Source organism: Mustelus asterias, unplaced genomic scaffold, assembly GCF_964213995.1.
Source record: "Mustelus asterias unplaced genomic scaffold, sMusAst1.hap1.1 HAP1_SCAFFOLD_229, whole genome shotgun sequence".
Lineage (NCBI taxonomy): Eukaryota > Metazoa > Chordata > Chondrichthyes > Carcharhiniformes > Triakidae > Mustelus > Mustelus asterias.
This window is the reverse complement of record NW_027590208.1, coordinates 506,308-530,133: the sequence shown is the minus strand read 5'-3', so window position 1 is coordinate 530,133 and position 23,826 is coordinate 506,308. Positions and strand designations below refer to the sequence as shown.

The 23,826-nt window shown below is 49.4% G+C and overlaps 1 protein-coding gene across 2 annotated transcripts in view; it reads right to left on the bottom strand.

Moving 5' to 3' along the window:
* The window catches only part of adar (adenosine deaminase RNA specific), a 93,047-nt gene extending 70,895 nt beyond the window's left edge, over positions 1–22,152 (bottom strand). Inside the window, exon 1 of one of the 2 annotated variants that reach the window (XM_078203901.1) lies at positions 21,936–22,152. The gene's annotated coding sequence lies outside the window, so the exon portion shown is untranslated. Of the gene's footprint in view, positions 1–20,419; positions 20,473–21,935 lie in introns of those variants that run through there. The other variant, XM_078203902.1, reaches the window with a different exon arrangement.
* Positions 22,153–23,826: the final 1,674 nt, after the last annotated feature.

Sequence of the window (23,826 nt, the reverse complement as noted above, 5' to 3'; positions counted from 1 at the left end):
AGGTGAGAGGGGAGAGATACAAAAGTGTCCAGAGGGGCAATTTTTCACACACAGGGTGGTGAGTGTGTGGAACGAGCTGCCAGAAGCAGTAGTAGAGGCGGGTACAATTTTGTCTTTTAAAAAGCGCTTAGACAGTTACATGGGTAAAGTCTATTTATTAATGTCATAAGTAGGCTTACATTAACACTGCAATGAAGTTACTGTGAAAATTCCCTAGTTGCCGCACTCCGGCGCCTGTTCGGGTACACTGAGGGAGAATTTAGCACGGCCCAATGCACCCTAACCCACACGTCTTTCAGACTGTGGGGGGAAACCGGAGCACCCGGAGGAAACCCACGCAGACACGGGGAGAACGTGCAGACTCCGCACAGACAGTGACCCAAGATGGGAAGCGAACCCGGGTCCCTGGCGCTGTGAGGCAGCAGTGCTAACCCACTGTGCCGCTCACTTGGTAAGATGGGTATAGAGGGATATGGGCCAAACGTGGGCAATTGGGACTAGCTTAATGATAAAAACCGGAAAGCATGGACAAGTTGGGCCGAAGGGCCTGTTTCCACGCTGTAAACCTCTGCGACTCTATACAAGCTACCTCGTCCTATGTTAGTATTAATTGTAACTGAATTTTTTGCATTAGTCTGTCCTCATCCCACCTCGAGTGGCAGAATTGTCTGGTCTGCGCTCGGAGTGGCTGGGTTTTAAAGAGCAAACGACCCTGCCTTGCCACGGGATGTGACACATTTACAGTCTGCTGATTTGGCCCGGGGGGCGATATTGAATCCATTGACAGCCGGACCCGTAGTAAGCTTGTGCTTTGATATTACCCAGCAGTGCTGCGGTTCAGCGAGCCAGTTTGATTGGAATTTCTAACTCTAGATAAGCGGCTAAGTTCGTTGGCAGTAAACGAGCAGTGACCTTGGCATTTATACATGGTGTGACGATGTCTGTGAACCCAGATCTCACAGCCATCTGCGAACTGGTGACTAGTTGAGATAATCCAGTAAATCTGACATTCCGTGTGCCTGAGGAAGAGTGACACAGACTCGAAACGTTAACCCTGTTTCGCTCTCCACAGATGCTGCCTTACCTGCTGGACATTTCCAGCATTTTCTGTTTTTAAAATGGGACGGCACCCAGTGGGTTAGCACTGCTGCCTCACAGCGCCAGGGACCCGGGTTCGATTCCTGGCTTGGGTCACTGTCTGTGCGGAGTCTGCACTTTCTCCCGTCTCTGCGTGGGTTTCCTCCGGGTGCTCCGGTTTCCTCCCACAGTCCAAAGATGTGCAGGTTAGGTGGATTGGCCGTGCTAAATTGCACCTTAGTGTCGGGGGGGGGACTAGCTAAGGTAAATACATAGGGTTGAGGGGGATAGGGCCTGGGTGGGATTGTGGTTGGTGCAGACTCGATGGGCCGAACAGCTTCCTTCTGCACTGTAGGATTCTATGAAGCTGTGTCTGTACTCGATGGAGTTTAGAAGGATGGGGTGGGTGGGTGGGGGGGGTCTTATTGAAACTTAGAGAAAACCAAAAGGCCTGGATAGAGTGGACGCGGGGAAGATGTTTCCATTAGTCAGAGAGACTAGGATCCGAGGGCACAGCCTCAGAGTAAAGGGGACGACGACCCTTTAGAGCAGAGATGAGGAGGAATTTCTTCAGCCAAGAATGTGGTGAATCTGTGGAACTCATTGCCACAGAGGAGGCCGGGTCATTGAGTGCTGATTAGGGTGCATTGGCCGTGCTAAATTCTCCCTCAGCGTACCTGAACAGGCGGCAAGTGTGGCGACTCGGGGATTTTCGCAGTAACTTCATTGCAGTGTTAATGTAAGCCTTACTTGTAAGCCCCCCCCCCGCCACCTTGGCCATGGCGTCTGGTCTCCACTGGTGGAGACCAGTACTGGCTCGTGCTAATGTGACAATCCCACCGGAGAAGGGGAAGATTCCAGGAGACTGGAAAATGTCGCGCGGGAGCAGATAAGTCGTTTTACTTTTATGTTAGCCAGATCTCGCCGGCAAAACAGGGCCGTGAGGATAACAAACGGGTGCAAATTGGTTTTTATATCCTTGTCCGCCATCTTCCCGGATCGCCACGCTGATCGGTCACTTCGGTAAGCCGGTAAGATTGCACCCTAGATGTTGATTGGCCCACCGTCAAATTAAATCTCTTGCATTTGATAGGCAGGCCTTACTTCCTGAAGTTCAAATGCAGGAAAGAAATGAGTATCTGTCGAAAATAGGAACAATTTCAAACCAAGGTACAGGGCGCCATGGATCATTCACTGAATTATTTGCTGTCTCTCTGGCTGCAGTCAATGGATCTCATCTGACCTTGCTCCAGGCTGCCAGACTCTCCATGATCATCCAAGCTTTCATTCACTTTCCATCGCTTCTGTATCTCGATGCCAGACAGCCACATTCCACAACCTCCCACCCAATTCCATTCTCACCAAATCCAAACCAACTTCCCGCAACAATCCGAATGCTGTTTGCGTCAAGATCTGGCCCGGTTGTTCCCTGGCATGGGGACAAAGACCTGCAACCCCCCACCCCACACCTGCTCAGAAGAACTGCGGCTGACATTAAGCTCTGATAAAAAAAATACAACATGTAACAAAGCCCCTGCTCTTCTTCCTGGAGGTCCTGGATTTTTAAAATAAAAACATTGACCTGAGTTTCACACCTCATCCAAAAGACAGCAGCTCCAACAGGGCAGCACTCCCTAACTACTGCACTAGAGCGTCAGTCTAAACTGCTGCGCTTATGTCCTGGAGTGGGATTTGTACCCACATCTTTTATTTATTAGTGTCACAAGCAGGCTTACATTAACACTGCAATGAAGTCACTGTGAAAATCCCTTAGTCGCCACACTCCGGCGCCTGTTCGGGTACACTGAGGGAGAATTTAGCACGGCCAATGCATCCTAACCAGCACATCTTTCGGACTGTGGGAGAAAACTGGAGCACCCGGAGGAAACCCACGCAGACACAGGGAGAACGTGCAGACTCCACACAGACAGTGACCCAAACCGGGAATCGAACCCGGGTCCCTGGCGCTGAGAGGCAGCAGTGCTAACCCACTGTGCCACCCTGATCAATGACGTCGTACTGGGAAGCACTCAATGATATAGAAACTTATATAGAAACACTGCAGTGCAGAAGGTGGTCATTCGGCCCATTGAGTGGCGACAACAACGCCACCTAGGCCTTGTCCCCGTAACCCCACAGATTTACTCCAGTAATCCCTCTAGCCTACGCACCTGGGACACTGACGGACAATTTAGCATGGCCAATCCATCTAACTTGCACATCTTTGGGCTGTGGGAGGAAACCGGAGCACCCGGAGGAGACCCACGCAGATACAGGGGGAGAACGTGCAGACTCCACACAGACAGTGACCCGAGCCGGGAATCAAACCCGGGTCCCTGGCGCTGTGCCACCGTGCTGCCCCACAGTCTCGTGTGCCTCACAGAGGCTCACCCTGTCCAGGGGTCTGACAAGTTTTTTTTTGGGGGGGTGGGGAAGATACGGTTAACCTCCTGTACACAGGCCACAGACCTGAATGGAGAAGTACAACACACACTGTCCTTTGTCGATGAGTCTCCAGCAGCTCCTCTTCTTCCAGTCACACCACAGGAAATTCCACACTGGACAATTCATCCTTTAATCGCAAAGAAGCGGGACAGCAATCTAAACGGGCCTCTGCCATCTGGCACCACAATGACTTAACAAAAATCAACTTCATCAATTTAATCCACAGCAACTGTGCTTAATGCCTTTCTGGCTCACCTGGATATCCCGTTGCTCAGACTATTTATTTGGGGTCCTCAGACAAAACTTGGTAACTGACACGGCCACTGCTTAAATTATTAAACGGCAAGGTGTCAGGCTGAGGAAGCTGCAAGCTCGCGCGTCAGTTCACATCAACCCACAGATGGAATCTGGGCACCATGTGGACAAATTAGGTTTAAGTTTATTTATTAGTGTCACAAGCAGGCTTACATTAACACTGCAATGAAGTTATTGTGAAAATCCCCCTAGTCGCCTGTTCGGGTACACTGAGGGAGAATTTAGCACGGCCAATGCACCCTAACCAGCACGTCTTTCGGACTGTGGGAGGAAACCGGAGCACCTGGAGAAAACCCACGCAGACACAGGGAGAACGTGCAGACTCCACACAGACAGTGACTCCAAGCCAGGGACCAAACATGGTTAGAACGGCTGTGAGGCAGCAGTGCTAATCACTGTGCCACCGCGTTGCCCACTCCTTGCCAGCGATGCCCACATCCCATGAAAGAATAAAAAGAGAGAAAAGAATGTAGCCATATGGGTAGAGATAGCCACGGGACAGGAGATAAAGGAGTGAGTGTAGAGAGTGATCTGGCTGCTCGTGAGACACGGAGAGGGGAGATCTGATAGAAACATATACGATTATGAAGGGAATAGATAAGATAGAAGCAGGGAAGTTGTTTCCACTGGCAGGTGAAACTAGAACTAGGGGGCATAGCCTCAAAATAAGGGGGAGCAGATTTAGGACTGAGTTGAGGAGGAATTTCTTCTCACAAAGAGTTGTGAATCTGTGGAATTCCCTGCCCAGTTGAGGCTACCTCACTGAATGTTTTTAAGGCAAGAATAGATAGATTTTTGAACAGTAAAGGAATTAAGGGGAGTGGGCGGGTAAGTGGAGCTGAGGCCACGAAAATATCAGCCATGATCTTATTGAATGGCAGAGCAGGCTCGAGGGGCCAGATGGCCTACTCCTGCTTCTAGTTCTTATGTTATGTTCTTATGAGAGAATGTGCAAACTCCTCCTAGACAGTGACCCAAACCGGGAATCGAACCTGGGTCCCTGGCGCTGTGAGGCAGCAGTGCTAACCACCGTGCCAACCCATTATTGTGACATATATTGGGATACAGTGAAAAGTATTGTTTCAAGGGCATCCTCTCGCAGGGGTCATGTGTTGGCGTCCCAGCTAGCCAATGCGCTGATGTGTCTGACTCAACGCTGGGAATGGTACCCAAATACTCTGAAGGCATCGTCAGAATGAGGTGCGCCGGACATTACAGCACGCAGAGGAGTGGAACTATCCCCCAAGGCGACAGATTGCATGCGGCAGACAGCATGCACTGTCATCCCAAATTGGCCCCCAAGTCACAGGTCTCCACACTGCAGCACCACTCTCGCGACTGCCCAATACTAATATTTATCCCCCCCCACATACACAGTTACTGAAAAACAAACCCCTCAGGGAGAAATGACAAGCACCTCCGCACATTTGCTTTGAAAAGGAAGCAGCGTAGCAACCAGCCTGACTCAGACCCAACATAATTAGGTTTCACCGTATCCAAATTATACTTTGAGTGTCAGTATCTGTGCATCATGAGTACCACTTGCTGCATTACCAAAACCGTTTGGTAGCAGGCAAAGCTATTCTGTTACAGAGGCTAGGAGGGCATCGTAAAAATCAGAGCTCCGAAATTACCCAGTTTACAAAGTCAATTAGTCCTATCCGTTACCGCTATTTAGAATCATAGATGTTTACGGCATAGAAACAGGCCCTTTGGCCCAACTTGTCCATGCCGCCTTTGTTTTTTAAACTCCTAAGCTAATCCCAATTGCCCCGCATTTGGCCCATATCCCTCCATAACCATCTTAACCATGTAACGCTTTTTAAAAGACAAAATTGTACCCACCTCTACTACTACCTCTGGCAGCTTGTTCCAGACACTCACCACCCTGTGTGTGGAAAAAACTGCCCCTCTGGACCCTTTTGTATCTCTCCCCTCTCACCTTAAACCTATGCCCTCTAGTTTTCGACTCCCCTACCTTTGGGAAATGATATTGACTATCTAGCTGATCTATGCCCCTCATTATTTTATAGACCTCTATAAGATCACCCCTAAGCCTCCTACGCTCCAGGGAAAAAAGTCCCAGTCTACCCAGCCTCTCCTTATAACTCAAACCATCAAGTCCCAGTAGCATCCTAGTAAATCTCTTCTGCACTCTTTCTAGTTTAATAATATCCTTTCTATAATAGGGTGACCAGAATTGATAATGTCATGCCTGTTATCTTCCTCTTAGCTTCTGTGAAAAAATAAATGATGGTAATGGAAGCATCTTACGCGCTGAGTTGTGAAAACAAAATCACCAGTGCCTAAGTGTACTAGCAGAAATTAACAGCAAATTCCTTTACTCAACTGCCATGGAATCAGAGAGCGCAGAAGAGGCCCTTCAGCCCATCAACTCTGCACCAACACGCGAGAGTCACCTGACCTGCCCACCTAATCCCACTTGCCAGCACTTGGCCCATAGCCCTGAATGTTATGACGTGCCACGTGCTCACCCAGATATGTTTTAAAGGATTTGAAGCAACCCGCCTCCACCACCCTCCCAGGCAGCGTATTCCAGACTGTCACCCACCCGCTGGGTAAAAAAGCTTTTCCTCAAATCCCCCCGAACCTCCTGCCCCTCACCTTGAACCTCGGCCCCCTCGTGACTGACCCTTCAACTAAGGGGAACAGCTGTCCTTATCCACTCTCGGGAATTTTCACAGTAACTTCATTGCGGTGTTAATGTAAGTCTTACTTGTGACACGAATAAATAAACTTTTTTTAAAAACTTTAAAACTCTGTCCATGTCCCTCATAATCTTGAGCAGCTCGATCAGGTTGCCCCTTAGTCTTCTCTGCTCCAGAGAAAACAACCCAAGCCTATCCAACCTCTCTTCATAATTTAAATGTTCCATCCCAGGCAGCATCCTGGTGAATCTCCTCTGCACCCCCTCCAGTGCAATCACGTCCTTCTGATAATGTGGCAGCCAGAACTGCACACACCACTCCAGCTCTGCATTTTTGAACGCAATGCACTTGGCAAGGGATCTATGTTGCCCCCTCACAGTAAGAAGTCTCACAACACCAGGTTAAAGTCCAACAGGTTTATTTGGTAGCAAATGGTATTTGCTACCAAATAAACCTGTTGGACTTTAACCTGGTGTTGTGAGACTTCTTACTGTGCTTACCCCAGTCCAACGCCGGCATCTCCACATCATGACTACCATCGTCCCCTCACAGACAGTTCTTGATTAATAAGGGGACCAGGGGTTACGGGGAAAGGGCAGGAGAATGGGGAGGAGAAAAATAGCAGACTCGGTGGGCCAAGTGGCCTAATTCTGCTCTTATGACTGCCCGATAAGGGTTACTGAGGCCACGCTGTTATTCTGAACAGCCGTCGATTCACATTGACCAATCGCACCCGGTAGGCATGAGAAACGTCCTGACCCAACATTTCCAAAAACAATTAATTCGCTTTCTCTTCCATCATCTGCCTAATTTACATTCCTCCTCTTCTGAAAATACATAATAACAGTGTTCGGCTTTAGTCATCATCACCTCTCTAACACCCCACATCATGTGGGAATCGAGACAGCGAACGTCAACAGACTGACAGCAGAGAAAGCCGATTTCAACAGGGCTCTCACCCGTTATCTGCACACTTGGTACTTTTCCAGTTTCTAGCGAGGGGGCGAGGATGAGAGGACAGAGAAAATCATGGGCAAAAACAAATCCGGATTTGATTTATTGTCACGTGTATTGGGATACGGTGAAAAGTATTGTTTCTTGCTCGCTCATACCGTTCATAGGGGAGAAGGAAAGGAGGGCGCAGAATGTTACAGTCATAGCTAGGGTGTAGAGAAAGATCAGCTTAATATAAGGTAGGTCTATTCAAGAGTCTGATAAGTTTATTTATTAGTGTCACAAGTAGGCTTACATAAACACCGCAATGAAGTTACTGTGAAAATCCCCCTAGTGGCCACACTCCAGCACCAGCTCGGGTTACACTGAGGGAGAATTTAGCACGGCCAATGCACCCTAACCAGCACGTCTTTCGGGCTGTGGGAGGAAACCGGAGCACCCGGAGGAAACCCATGCACAGGCACGGGGGAGAAGGTGCAGATTCTGCACAGTGACCCGAGGCCGGGAATCGAACCCGGGTCCCTGGCATCGTGAGACAGCAGTTCGAACCCACTGTGCCACCCTATGGCAGCAGGAAGGAAATTGTTCTCAAGTCATCACAAATCCGGATAGACGTACTTTACCAAGCAGGTCACTGAACTGGGAGCAGGAAGTTGGGTTATACTTTACCCTCTCTAGGCTACCTTTTGCCGAGACCACAATTCAGCCACAACTTGGGGCACCTGTATCTGTACACCTCAGTTCCACAGTAAGAGTTTTAACAACACCAGGTTAAAGTCCAACAGGTTTATTTGGTAGCAAATGCCATTAGCTTTCGGAGCCCTGCTCCTTCGTCAGATGGAGTGGGTTCAGTCCCAGCCAAGAGAATATTGTCAAGCCTTGAGCACTCGGGAGGATAGGAACCTAGAGACTTCCACCTTTGTTGGTAATTATTAGGATATCTTTATACAACTAATGGCATCTTTCTCCTCACACCTGATCATCTGCCCTCCTCCCACTGCCCTCATGAAGCAAGTAATTCTCGATCTGTGCAGAACTGAACTCTTTCTGAGAAAATCTGGTAAAGAATGGCATTTACACAACTTCATCGATGCTGAGGCTCACAGTACATCAAGCACTGAGGTGGAGGCGATGGCCCAGTGGTATTATCGCTAGACTATTAATCCAGAAACTCAGCTAATATTCTGGAGAAAAAAGCAAATTACTGCGGACGCTGGAATCTGAAACCAAAAGAGAAAATGCTGGAAAATCTCAGCAGGTCTGGCAGCATCGGGTCCAGATGACCCTTGGTTAAAGTTTTGACAAAACTTTACTCTGTATCTAACCCCGTGCTGTACCTCTCCTGGGAGTGTTTGATGGGGACAGGTTAGAGGGAGCTTTACTCTGTATCTAACCCCGTGCTGTACCTGTCCTGGGAGTGTTTGATGGGGACAGTGTAGAGGAAGCTTTACTCTGTATCTAACCCCATGCTGTACCTGTCCTGGGAGTGTTTGATGGGGGACAGTGTAGAGGTAGCTTTACTCTGTATCTAACCCCGTGCTGTACCTGTCCTGGGAGTGTTTGATGGGGACAGTGTAGAGGGAGCTTTAGAAACCCTACAGTGCAGAAAGAGGCCATTTGGCCCATCGAGTCTGCACGGACCACAATCCCACCCAGACCCTACCCCCATATATTTACCCACTAACCCCTCTAACCTATGCATCTCAGGACACTAAGGGGCAATTTTAGCAAGGTCAATCAACCTAACCCGCACATCTTTGGACTGTGGGAGGAAACCGGAGCACCCGGAGGAAACCCACGCAGACATGAGGAGAATGTGCAAACTCCACACAGGCAGTGACCCAAGCTGGGAATCGAACCCAGGTTCCTGGAGCTGTGAAGCAGCAGTGCTAACCACTGTGCTGCCGCTTTATTCTGTATCTAACCCCCTGCTGCACCTGTCCTGGGAGTGTTTGATGGGGGACAGTGTAGAGGGAGCTTTACTCTGTATCTAACCCCGTGCTGTACCTGTCCTGGGAGTGTTTGATGGGAGACAGTGTAGAGGGAGCTTGACTCTGTATCTAACCCCGTGCTGTTCCTGTCCTGGGAGTGTTTGATGGGGGACAGTGTAGAGGGAACTTTACTCTGTATCTAACCCCGTGCCGTTCCTGTCCTGGGAGTGTTTGATGGGGACAGTGTAGAGGGAGCTTTACTCTGTATCTAACCCCGTGCTGTACCTGTCCTGGGAGTGTTTGATGGGGACAGTGTAGAGGGAGCTTTACTCTGTATCTAACCCCGTGCTGTACCTGTCCTGGGAGTGTTTGATGTGGGACAGTGTAGAGGGAGCTTTACTCTGTATCTAACCCTGTGCTGTACCTGTCCTGGGAGTGTTTGATGGGGGGACAGTGTAGAGGGAGCTTTACTCTGTATCTAACCCTGTGCTGCACATGAAAAGATCACACAAACAGAAAGAGGACAAGTGTCGCGTGTATCATTTTCTTGGCAGTGATGTTTAAAGGAGGAATGTTGATAAGGACAATGAGAAACCCTCTGTCTGTTGGCAAGTGCAGGACAGTCAATGCCCACCTTGGATTCCACCTGAATGCTGTCAATTGGAAAGCATGTCCCACCGTTCTCCAGCAAGCCCCAGCTCATCTCACTGCACTGCCTAGACTGTAATAAATGGGCACCTCTTCCACTTCTGACGCTTGATGTCAATATTGCAATAGCAAGGTCAGATACCGCAATTGGGACATTGTGCGGAGACTCAGTATGTTCAAACCAAACATTTCACTCAGGGCTAAGGCTGCAACTTTCCCAGTTAGGTACAGTATGGGTTAGATACAGAACACAGCTTCCATGCAGATGGCTTCATTATCGGACTGAACACTGTGCAATCATCAGCAAACATCCCACGTCCAAGTTTAAAGTTTATTTATTAGTAGGCTTACATTAACACTGGAATTAAGAATCTACTGATGACCATGAAACCATTGTCGATTGTCGGAAAAACCCATCTGGTTCACTAACTTTTAAGTTTATTTATTAGTGTCACAGCTCGGCTTACATTAACACCGCAATGAAGTTACTGTGAAAATCCCCTCGTCGCCACACTCTGGCGCCTGTTCGGGTTACACCGAGGGAGAATTTAGCACGGCTGATGCACCCGAATCAGCACGTCTTTCGGGCTGTGGGAGGAAACCGGAGCACCCGGAGGAAACCCACGCAGACACGGGGAGAACGTGCAGACTGCACAGACAGTGACCCGAGCCGGGAATGGAACCCGGGTGCGAGCCGCTGCGAGGCAGGCCAAGTGATGGGATGCATCATTGCTGATGAAACAGCCAAGATGGTTGGACGTGGGGCACAACCCTGTGGAATTTGTGCAGTAATGTGATGGGGCCGATCTCCAACATCCACCTTCCTATGTGCCAGATATAACACTAAAATGGTGGAGAAATTCTCCAGCTCCCACCATCCACCCGAGAGTTCAGTTCCTTTGTCCACATTTGGAACGAGGTGGTAATGAGGTCGGGAGACAAGTGGTCCCGGCGGATCCAAAACTGAGCATCAGTGAGGTTATTGCTACACAAGCACTGCTTGATAACACTGCCAACATCTTCCATCACTTTTCGGAGGATCAAGAATTGACTTGTAGTAAGTGACCGGGTTGGATTTGTCCTGTTTGTTGCGAAAAACCGCATCCACCTCCTCAGAAGACAAACAGGAGACACGGCAGACAGAATACCCTTTGTCGTCCAGTACTTCCCCGGAGCGGAGAAGCTACGACACCTTCTCCGGAGCCTTCAACAGGTCATCGATGAAGACGAACATCTCGCCAAGGCCATCCCCACACCCCCACTTCTTGCCTTTAAACAACCGCACAACCTCAAACAGATCATTGTCCGCAGCAAACTACCCAGCCTTCAGGAGAACAGTGACCACGACACCACACAACCCTGCCACAGCAACCTCTGCAAGACTTGCCGAATCATCGACACGGATGCCATCATCGCACGTGAGAACACCTTCCACCAGGTACACGGTACCTACTCTTGCAACTCAGCCAACTTTGTCTACCTGATACGCTGCAGGAAAGGATGTCCCGAGGCATGGTACATTGGGGAGACCATGCAGACGTTACGGCAACAGATGAATGAACACCGCTTGACAATCACCAGGCAGGAGTGTTCTCTTTCTGTCAGGGAGCACTTCAGCAGTCACGGGCATTCAGCCTCTGAACTTCGGGTAAGCGTTCTCCAAGGCGGCCTTCACGACACACGACAACGCAGAATCGCTGACCAGAAACTGATAGCCAAGTTCCGCACACATGAGGACGGCCTCAACTGAGATCTTGGATTCATGTCACACTATCTGTAACCCCCACAACTTGCCTGGGCTTGCAAAATCTCACTAACTGTCCTGGCTTGAGACAATTTACACCTCTTTAACCTGTGCTTAACCCTCTCTCCACTCACATTGTCTGTACCTTTAAGACTTGATTACCTGTAAAGACTCGCATTCCAACCATTATCTTGTAAATTGAGTCTGTATCTTATGTATGCCCTGTTTGTGAACACAACTCCTCACTCACCTGAAGGAGGAGCCCGAGACTCCAAAAGCTTGTGCTACCAAATAAGCCTATTGGACTTTAACCTGGTGTTGAGACTTCTTATTGTGTACAGGACATGCCTGGGCAAATTTTCCACATTGCTGGGTAGATGCCAGTGTTGTGGTTGCACTGAAGCAGCTTGGTTAGTGATGCAGCTAGAACACAAGTCTTCAGCACTATTGCTGTCAGGGCCCATTGCCGTTGCAGTATTCAGTGCCTCCGCAGGAGGCCAAGACGCATCATCCACTCAGCGCTTCTGGCTGAAGGGAATTGCAAATGCTTCAGCCTGCCTTTTGCACTGATGTGCTGGGCTCTCCCAGGACAGGGATTTTTATGGAGCCTCCTCCTCTGATTAGTTGTTTTATCATCCATGACTGTATGTGGCAGGACTGCAGATCTTGGATCCTATCTGTTCGGTGTGTGATCGCTTAGCCAGATCTATCACACAGTGTAAATATCCCTGTACACTGCACTGTCCTTTCAAACACTTCCAGAACAGGTACAGCACAGGGTTAGATACAGAGTAAAGCTCTCTCTACACTGTCCCCATCAAACACTCCCAGGACAGGTACAGCACGGGGTTAGATACAGAGTAAAGCTCCCTCTACACTGTCCCCCATCAAACACTCCCAGGACAGGTACAGCACGGGGTTGGATACAGAGTAAAGCTCCCTCTACACTGTCCCCCATCAAACACTCCCAGGACAGGTACAGCACGGGGTTAGATACGGAGTAAAGCTCCCTCTACACTGTCCCCCCCATCAAACACACCCAGGACAGGTACAGCACGGGATTAGATACACAAGAACTAGAAGCAGGAGTGGCCACCAGGCCCTTAAAGCCCACCCTGCCATTCAGTCAATAATGGCTGATCTATGCCAGCCTCCACTCTTTTTCTGTGCCATTTCCCCAGAGAGTTCCAGAGATTCACAACACACCTCAGTTTTAAATGACCAGCCCTTTTATCCTGTAGCGATGTCCCCTTGCTCGAGATTCTCCTCCCAGTAGTGAAAACATCTCACCATCTACCCTGTCAAACCTCCTCAGAATCTTAAGACCATAAGACATAGGAGCAGAATGAGGGCACTCGGCCCATCGAGTCTGCTCCGCCATTCAATCATGGCTGATATTTTTCTCATCTCCATTCTCCTGCCTTTTCCCCATAACCCCTGATTCCCTTATTAATCAAGAACCTATCTATCTCTGTCTTAAAGACACTCAAGGACCTGGCTTCCACGGCCTTCTGCGGCAAAGAGTTCCACAGATTCACCACTCTCTGGCTGAAGAAATTCCTCCTCACCCCTGTTTTTTATCTTATGTTTGAATAAGGTCACCCCCTCACTCTTCTAAACTCCAAGGAATACAGACCCAGGCTATTTAGCCTCCCTTGATAGGACAATATCCTTGACATGAAACATTAACTCTTTTTCTCTCTCCATAGAAACTGCCGGACATTTCCCAGCATTTTCTGTTTCGATGTCAGAGTTCCAGCACCCACAGTATTTTTGGTTTGATTTGATTTACTATTGTCACATGTATTAACATAGTGAAAAGTATTGTTTGTTGCGCGCTATACAGACAAAGCATACCGTTCATAGAGAAGGAAAGGAGAGGGTGCAGATTGTAGTGTTACAGTCATAGCTAGGGTGTAGAGAAAGATCAACTTAATGCGAGATAGATCCATTCAAAAGTCTGACGGCAGCAGGGAAGAAGCTGTTCTTGAGTCGGTTGGTACGTGACCTCAGACTTTTGTATCATTTTCCCGAAGGAAGAAGGTGGAAGAGAGAATGTCCGGGGTGTGTGGGGTCCTTAATTATGCTGGCTGCTTTTTCCCGAGGCAGCGGGAAGTGTAGACAGAGTCAATGGATGGGAGGCTGGTTTGGTTGATGGATTGGGCTACATTCATGACCTTTTGTCATTCCTTGTGTTCTTGGGCAGAGCAGGAGCCCAGACCAAGCTGTGATACAACCAGAAAGAATGCTTTCTATGGTGCATCTGTAAAGGTTGGTGAGAGTCGTAGCTGACATGCCAAATTTCCTTAGTCTTCTGAGAAAGTAGAGGCGTTGATGGGGCTTTCTTAACCATAGTGTTGGCGTGGGGTTTGGAATTAGTACGGAAAAGCAACAAGAGGAAGAATTTCCGAAGCAACAGCTCAACTGCCCGTTTCTCTCAATCCCTGTTTTGGGAATCTTACTGCCCTGCAAATGGCTTTTTTTTAAAAATTGCCCATAAAACAATAGCTACACAGTTAAATTCATAGTTCTGAAGGTGCTTTGGGAGGGTGGGTGCGGGTGGTGAGGATCTGGGTAAATGCAAACCTTGACATCTTAACTTCGTAAGCTTTATGCGTTCCTCCCTTCTGCCTCGTGATGTTACCTGGGTCAAATTCCGGCGAGCAGGGCACGCTCCAATACCAAAGCCAAGTGACCACACCCCAGGGTTGATTAAGGGGGAGGGGTTGGCAGAAATGTCGGGCGCGCAGACCCTAATTCTTGCTGCAGTCAATGCCCCTGCACTTACCCGCTCATCGCTGGAACAGGAGACCTGCCCGATTCTCTCCTCCACATTTCGAAGGAACAAGAGGTCACCAATAGCCTGTTGCTCCAGCTCACCGACACTACATGTCATTGAATCACTCTCAAAAGGTAACAGTTAGCAAGTATCCTGTACAGTGACAACATGGAACAGCTATGAGGGGCATGGGCAGAGTGGATAAGTCAGAAGCTTTTTCCCAGGGTGGAAGAGTCAATTACTAGGGGGGGCACAGGTTTAAGGTGCGAGGGGCAAGGTTTAAAGATGTACAAGACGGATTTTTTTTTACACAGAGAGTAGTGGGTGCCTGGAACTCATTGCTGCGGGAGGTAGTGGAGGCGGATACGATAGTGACATTTAAGGGGCAACTTGACAAATACATGAATAGGATGGGAATAGAGGGATATGGTCCCCGGAAGGGGAGGGGGTTTTAGTTCAGTCGGGCAGCATGGTCGGTGCAGGCTTGGAGGGGCCGAAGGGCCTGTTCCTGTGCTGTAATTTTCTTTGCTCTTTATCCTGCACCACAGATTCCTAGCCGCCGCCGCACTGAAGTACAGAAATAAACCGACCACTGGATGATCAAAAAAATCAATCCAATATCATTCAGAGATGGGATTCTACCACCTCCACTTGGGTTGGCTAGTTTAGTTTATATATTAGTGCCACAAGTCAGCTTACATTGACACTGCCACGAAGTTACTGTGAAATTCCCCTAGTCACCACACTCCGGCGCCTGTTCGGGTACACTGAGGGAGAATTTAGCACGGCCAATGCCCCCTAACCAGCACGTTTTTTGGGCTGTGGGAGGAAACCGGAGCACCCGGAGGAAACCCAAGCACAGACACAGGGGGGAGAACGTGCAGACTCCGCACAGACAGCCACACATATATTTACCCTGCTAATCCCCCCTAACACTAAGGGGCAATTTACTTTTGGCCAACACACCAAACCCGCACGTCTTTCAAACTCGTGGGAGGAAATTGGAGCATTAGGAGGAAACCATTCCGCACAAACAGTGACCCATGGCGGGAATCAAACCCGGATCCCTGGCGCTGTGAGGCAGCAGTGCTAACCACTTGTGCCACCCTCCTCACAATGTCAGTATGACTCCTACCTAAATGTTCTCTGAGAAAATGCAGATGAGAAAATAGTAATTCTCCTTGCCAGTGTCACCCATCGCCCAGAAATACAATAACCATCAGAATAAAAACCCAGCATAGAATGTTGTGAATCCAGAACTCTGAAAAATAAATGGAAGCCTATTGTGAATCCAGAACTGTATAAAGCCTCCGAAATAAACGGAAGATTTAAACACTGATTCCTTTTCAAAGTAGCGCACGTGATTTCGAACCAGACTACAAATATTAATACACGCGGTTTATAAAAACAGCACAGAGGCAAAAAAAAAAACCACACAACACAAGCAAGGGACTGCAAGGCCCGTGATCCACAAGTGAAAACATTCAAAATTAGCTCTCACAATTTTAAAATGGATAAAAACAATTTGCTGCTGCCGAGGTGTGACATCCAGAACCGCAAACAGTCGGGAATAAATAGCCGCACAAACGTGATTAAAATTAATTAAACCAAGCAAATATAGACAAACGAGAGAGAGCTGGAGGTACAAGTCTTAAATTAGAATTTAACACTCTTTGAATATATCTACAGCACGCGTTATGCACCTGCATGTTGTTGCGCGCATTAACAAAATTTAAATTAAAAAAGGGACGCGGGAAGAGTCTGCGATTTCTTACATTCAAAGATTTTAAGGAATTCAGAATAATTAACACTGATTCGTAATGGCCCCTTTCCGACAAGATTCAGAATTACAAACGGTGTTCTCTTTGGACCCGGGTTTTGTAAACACTACGCACACTTCAACATATTCGAAAACCCACGCGACAAAGGCACTTATAAAAGGAGCCACCCATTTGCAAAACTTTCACGCAATGCAAATCATCCCCCGAAATTGAGGGGCTGAAGTCTTTATCCAGCTGGCTCTTGAATACATTCAGTGTTTAGGCCTCAACTACTTCCTGTGACAATGAATTCCAACGGCCTGCCACTCTTTGGGTGAAGAAATGTCTCCTCACCTCCGTCCTAAGTAGAATCTTAATAGAAGTCTACAAGATTATGAGGGGCATGGACAGAGTGAATAGTCAGAAGCTTTTTCCCAGGGTGGAAGAGTCAATTACTAGGGGGCATAGGTTTACGGTACAAGGTTTAAAAGAGATGTACGAGGCAAGTTTTCTTTTCACACAGAGGGTGGTGGGTGCCTTCTGGGAAGGTAGTGGAAGCACAGGTACAATAGTGACTTTTAAGGGGGAGTCTTGACAAATACATGAATAGGATGGGAATAAAGGGATATGGTCCCCGGAAGGGTAGGGGGGTTTTAGTTCAGTCGGGCAGCATGGTCGGTGCAGGCTTGGAGGGCCGAAGGGCCTGTTCCTGTGCCGTAATTTTCTTTGTTCTTTGACACCCGAATACTTCTCCCACTTAGCAGCGGCAGAATAATGCTGTGCTACAACACAGGTGCAGCACAGAGAAACAGCAATTGCATCATATTCGTCACAGAATAATACACAGGCCTGTAACACAAGACGACTGTGTCACAACACTGCCCTACCTGAGCGGCAGAATAGCACATTGTGCCACATCAGTACTCCACCCTAACTGAAGAACAGTACACTCTGCCACAACATAGCACTACCTCAGCAGAAGAATCTAAGAAGAGTGAAGAAATTTGGCATGTCAGCTACGACTCTCACCAACTTTTACAGATGCACCATAGAAAGCATTCTTTCTGGTTGTATCACAGCTTGGTATGGGCTCCTGCTCTGCCCAAGACCGCAAGGAACTACAAAAGGTCGTGAATGTAGCCCAATCCCATCACGCAAACCAGCCTCCCATCCATTGACTCTGTCTACACTTCCCGCTACCCCAGGAAAAGCAGGCAGCATAATTAAGGACCCCACGCACCCCGGACATTCTCTCTTCCACCTTCTTCCATCGGGAAAAAGATACAAAAGTCTGTGGTCATGTACAGACCGACTCAAGAACAGCTTCTTCCCTGCTGCCGTCAGACCTTTGAATCACAGAATCCCGACAGTGCAGAAGGAGGCCATTCAGCCCATCGAGTCTGCACCGACAACAATCCCACCCCAGGCCCTATCCCCATAACCCCACACATTTAGATCGCTAATCCCTCTAACCCACACATCCCACCACTAAGGGGCAATTTAGCATGGCCAATCATCTTTGGACCTACCTTGCACGAAGCTGATTTTTCTCTACACCCTAGCTGTGACTGTAACACTACATTCTGCACTCTCTCCTTTCCTTCTCTATGAACAGTATGCTTTGTCTGTATAGCGCGCAAGAAACTTTTCACTGCATACTAATACATGTGACAAGAATAAATCAAATCAAAATCAAAGAATAACACGGTGTGCGGCGTAATACAGGTTCATCTTAGCAGCAGAACAACAATGGGACTATACTCATTGGAATTTAGAAGAATGGGGGGGAACTTTTAGAAACAAATTATATTAATATATCTTTCACTATGTACTTTTTGTTACTGACATGCACAACTCATTAATAAAGCGACTGTTTTATTATTGTCATAGGCATGTGCCCCAATCTGCGGGCACAGTGGTTGGCACTGCTGCCTTAGCGTCAGGGACCTGGGTTTGATTCCCGGCTTGGGTCACTGTGTGTGTGGAGTCTACACATTCTCCCCGTGTCTGCGTGGGTTTCCTCCGGGTGCCCCGGTTTCCTCCCACACTCCAAAGATGTGCGGGTTAGGTGGATTGACCACGCCAAATTGCTCCTTAGTGTCAGGAGGACTAGCTAGGGTAAATGCATGGGGTTATGGGGATAGGGCTTGGGTGGGATTGTGGTCGGTGCAGACTCGATGGGCCGAATGGCCTCCTTCTGCACTGCAGGATTCTATGATTCTATATAAAGTTATGAAGGGAATAGATAAGATAGAAGCAGGGAAGTTGTTTCCACTGGCGGGTGAAACCAGAACTAGGGGACATGGCCCCAAAATAAGGGGGAAGCAGATTTAGGACTGAGTTGAGGAGGAACTTCTTCACACAAAGGGTTGTGAATCTGTGGAATTCCCTGCCCAGTTGAGGCTTCCTCATTGAATGTTTTGAAGGCAAGGGTAGATAAATTTTTGAACAGTAAAGGAATTAAGGGTTATGGTGAGCGGACGGGTAAGTGGAACTGAGTCCACAAAAAGATCAGCCATGGTCTTATTGAATGGCGGAACAGGCTCAAAGTGCCAAATAGCCTACTCCTGATGTTCTTATACCGGCCCAACACAACCCCACCGTAGCGGCATAATAATACTGTCCCAAGACAGCACCAAATATTCCAGATAAAACCCAAAAAACTGTGGATGCTGGAATCTGAAAGACAGAAAAATGCTGGAAAATCTCAGAATCTGTGGGAGGAGAAAGAGAGAACAGTGCCAACGTTTCGAGTCTAGATGACCCTCCGTAAGGGCTGGCCAGCACCAAATAATCCCAAGGGTGCGGCACAGTGGCAAGCATTTTCTCCGTGTCTGTGTGTGGGTTTCCTCCGGGTGCTCCGGTTTCCTCCCACAGTCCGAAAGATGTGCTGGTTAGGTGGATTGGCCATGCTAAGTGTCAGGGGGACTACTAGGGTAAATGTATGGGGTTATGGGGAGAGGGCCTGGGTGAGATTGTGGTGGGTACAGACTCGATGGGCCGAAGGGCCTCTTTCTGTATTGTAGGGATTCTATGAATCCAGCCTACTACCAAACGACATGCTGCCATTAAGACCATCGACTTCAGGAAGCGTAAAGGAGAACATGCCCCTGTCTACATCAATGAAGTGGAAAGGGTCGAGAGCTTCAAATTTTTCAGTGTCCAGATCACCAACAACCTGTCCTGGTCCCCCATGCCAACACTATAGTTAAGAAAGCCCCATCAACGCCTCTACTTTCTCAGAAGACTAAGGAAATTTGGCATGACAGCTACGACTCTCACCAACTTTTACAGATGCACCATAGAAAGCATTCTTTCTGGTTGTATCACAGCTTGGTATGGGCTCCTGCTCTGCCCAAGACCGCAAGGAACTACAAAAGGTCGTGAATGTAGCCCAATCCATCACGCAAACCCGCCTCCCATCCATCGACTCTGTCTACACTTCCCACTGCCTCAGGGAAGAGCAGCCAGCATAATTAAGGACCCCCCTCCACGCAACCTTGGACATTCTCTCTTCCACCTTCTTCCTTCGGGAAAAAGGCACAAAAGTCTGAGGTCACGTACCGACCAACTCAAGAACAGCTTCTTCCCTGCTGCCATCAGACTTTTGAATAGACCTACCTCGTATTAAGTTGATCTTTCTCTACACCCTAGCTATGACTGTAACACTACATTCTGCACCCTCTCCTTTCCTTCTCTATGAACGGTATGCTTTGTCTGTATAGCGCGCAGGAAACAATACTTTTCACTGTATCCCAATACATTTGACAATAATAAATCAAATCAACTCAAGAACTGGGAGCAGGGGTAGGCAATTCAGCCTGTTTGGGGATATTTGGCAAATAAAGATGATTAAACACCAGCCTGCTTACTAAAAGAAAAATATAAAAATCAGAAGAAACATTACATTGAAACTTTTGCTCCCTTTCTCTCTCCCAACCCCCCGCCCCAAAAAATAAACACAGATTTTCTTTGCAGGACAACCAATGCAGCATTAAAAAAAACAGAGGGTTAGAAAATAAATCATTAAACACCACATGTACATTAATAATGTGTTAAAAGGCGTTAAAACGTGCTGGCCACAACACGCGGCCTACCCTGTGCTGCTACTGCAGCCAGCCAGCCGGTCCCAGGACGAAGAGAGGCGGGAGGCCGAGTGCGCCTGCGCGCCGGCGGCATGCTTCGCCCCGCCCCCACCTCATTCAGCTCCGGCCCATTTCCCCCGCAGGGGCAGCCCAATACCGCCACCCCCCCTCTTGGCACCGATTGATCCCCCCCCTTCACACACAGGGGCAGCCCAATACCGCCACCCCCCCTCTTGGCACCGATTGATCCCCCCCCTTCACACACAGGGGCAGCCCAATACCGCCACCCCCCCTCTTGGCACCGATTGATCCCCCCCCCCTCACATACAGGGGAAGCTCAATATCGCCACCCCCCCCCCCCCTTCACACACAGGGGCAACTCAATACCGCCACCCCCCCTCTTGGCACCGATTGATCCCCCCCTCACACACAGGGGAAGCTCAATATCCCCCCCCCCTCACACACACAGGGTCAATTTCCCCAACCCCCCCCCTCACATGGTCAATATTTCCCCCCCCCCCCCCACAGGGTCAATATCCCCAACCCCCCTCTGGGCACCAATTGCTCCCCCTCTCACACAGGGGCAACTCAATATCCCCCCCCCCCTCCTCTCACACACACAGGGTCAATATCCCCAACCCCCCTCTGGGCACCAATTGCTCCCCCTCTCACACACAGGGGCAACTCAATATCCCCACCCCCCCTCTGGGCACCAATTGCTCCCCCCTCACATGGTCAATATTCCCCCCCCCCCCCCCCTCACACAAACAGGGTCAATATCCCTAACCCCCCTCTGGGCACCAATTGCTCCCCCTCTCACACACAGGGGCAACTCAATATCCCCACCCCCCCTCTGGGCACCAATTGCTCCCCCCCCCCCTCTCACACAAACAGGGTCAATATCCCCAACCCCCCTCTGGGCACCAATTGCTCCCCCCTCACACACAGGGGCAACTCAATATCCCCCCCCCCCCCACCCGGGCACCAATTGCTCCCCCCTCACACAAACAGGGTCAATATCCCCACCCCCCCTCTGGGCACCAATTGCTCCCCCCCCCCCCCCCTCTCACACAAACAGGGTCAATATCCCCAACCCCCCTCTGGGCACCAATTGCTCCCCCCTCACACACAGGGGCAACTCAATATCCCCCCCCCCCCCCACCCCCCACCCGGGCACCAATTGCTCCCCCCTCACACATACAGGGTCAATATCACCAACCCCCCTCTGGGCACCAATTGCTCCCCCCTCACATACAGAGGGAAACTCAATGTCCTCCCCTCCTCCTCCTCACACACACACACACACAGGGGGCAACTCAATACCGCCACCCCCCCTCTGGGCACCAATTGCCCCTCTCGCGCCGCCTCGCGCCCGCCGACACCGCGTTCCATTCGAGGACGGTTGGCCGGCGGCTGCAGCCTCTCCCTCCTCCTCAGGTAAGGCCATCAAAAATATATTTTATTTTCTCCCTCCCCCTCCCCCTCCCGGGGGCCATGTAAAGAGGGGATGGAGGAAGTTCATATTTACATCGAAGCGGCGAGCTCCATCACTCCTTAGGCCCCGAGCGCCGGTGCTGCTTTCTCCTCAGGTTAAGCTCCGCATCGCGGGAGGGGAGGGGGGTGGTCTGTGTGTGTGGGATGGGATGGGTGCTTTATTCCTGTTCCTTTTTATATATATATCTATCTAAATATATGCTCATTTCCCCCCTTTTTTAAAAAAACCCCCCACACACACACACACCCGCTCCTATTGTATCCCGGCTCCAAATGACAACAACCCCCCCTCCCCCACACACACACCGCCCCCTTTCCCGCTCGCTCTCCCGCCCCTCCCTCCTCACGGCAACCGGAAATGGCGTCTCGACGCAGGGAGGCGCCACGGCGCTGAAGCCGTTTCCGGAGTGTGAGCGCGCGCGCGCGCAAGGAGGAGGATGATGATGATGATGATGATGTCGGCCATCTTTGATCAAGGGGAAGTCAGTCAGCCATCTTTGATCAAGGCATCTTTTCTGATCTCCACAATCCCCACCAGCGTGGCTTCTGCTCACCTTTGTAAATGTGTACGGTTTGGCAGTGTTAAATGTTTCGGGTTCATTTGTGTAAGTGGCACAGGTAATAAAGCCACTAGAGTAAAAGCAAATTACTTGCGGATGCTGGAGTCTAACCAGAAGAGAGAATGCTGGAAAATCATAGGATCTCCAAACTGAATGGCCTCCTTTTGCCCTGTAAAGTTTTGTCCATTAGTCTTTTACCCAGTTTAAAGTTTTATTTATTAGTCTCACAAAGTAAGGCTTACATTAACACCGCAATGAAGTTACTGTGAAAATCCCCCAGTTGCCACACTCCAGCCTGCCCCTGTTTGTGTACACTTGCAGGTGGTGGACGGACTTTGGGAGTCACTCGCAGAACTGTGATCTGTTCCTGTAATGTGCAGATGCCGGCGTTGGACTGGGGTAAACACAGTAAGAAGTTTAACAACACCAGGTTAAAGTCCAACAGGTTTATTTGGTAGCCAAAGCCACACAAGCTTTCGGAGCTCCAAGCCCCTTCAGGTGAGTGGGAATTCTGTTCACAAACAGGGCATATAAAGACACAGACTCAATTCCAACCATTATTCATGTAAATTGAGTCTGTGTCTTTATATGCCCTGTTTGTGAACAGAATTCCCACTCACCTGAAGGGGCTTGGAGCTCCGAAAGCTTGTGTGGCTTTTGCTACCAAATAAACCTGTTGGACTTTAACCTGGTGTTGTTAAACTTCTTAATCTGTTCTTGCAGCCATAGTATTTATATGGCTGGGTCCAGTTCAGTTTCTAGTCAATGGTAAACACCACCCCCCACCACCACCACCAGGATGTTGATAGTGGGGGGATTCAGCGATGGTACCCCCTCCCCCCCCCCCAGGTGACCCGCCTGTTCGGGTACACAGGCAGGCAGCACGGTGGCACAGTGGCTAGCATTGCTGCCTCTCAGCGCAAGGGACCCGGGTTCGATTCCTGGCTTTGGGTCAGTCTGTGCGGAGTCTGCATGTTCTCCCCTTGTCTGTGCGTGGGTTGGCCATGCTAAATTGCCCCTTAGTGTCAGGGAGACTAGCTAGGGTGAATGCATGGGGTTGTGGGCCAATCCACCTAACCTGCACATCTTTGCACTGTGGGAGGAAACTGGAGCACCCGGAGGAAACCCACGCAGACACGAGGAGAACGTGAGGCAGTCACCAAAGGCCAGAATCAAACCCAGGTCCCTGGTGCTGAGAGGCTAGGATCACAGCTTCATGGGGATAAATCGTCTCATTCTCACCGGGAAAATGCAGCAGGTTTGGGGAGCCAATTGTCACTGGACTAGGAATCTAGAGACGCTGGGTAATGCTCTGGGGACCCAAGTTCAAATCCCACCACAACTGATGTCGATATTTGTACTCAA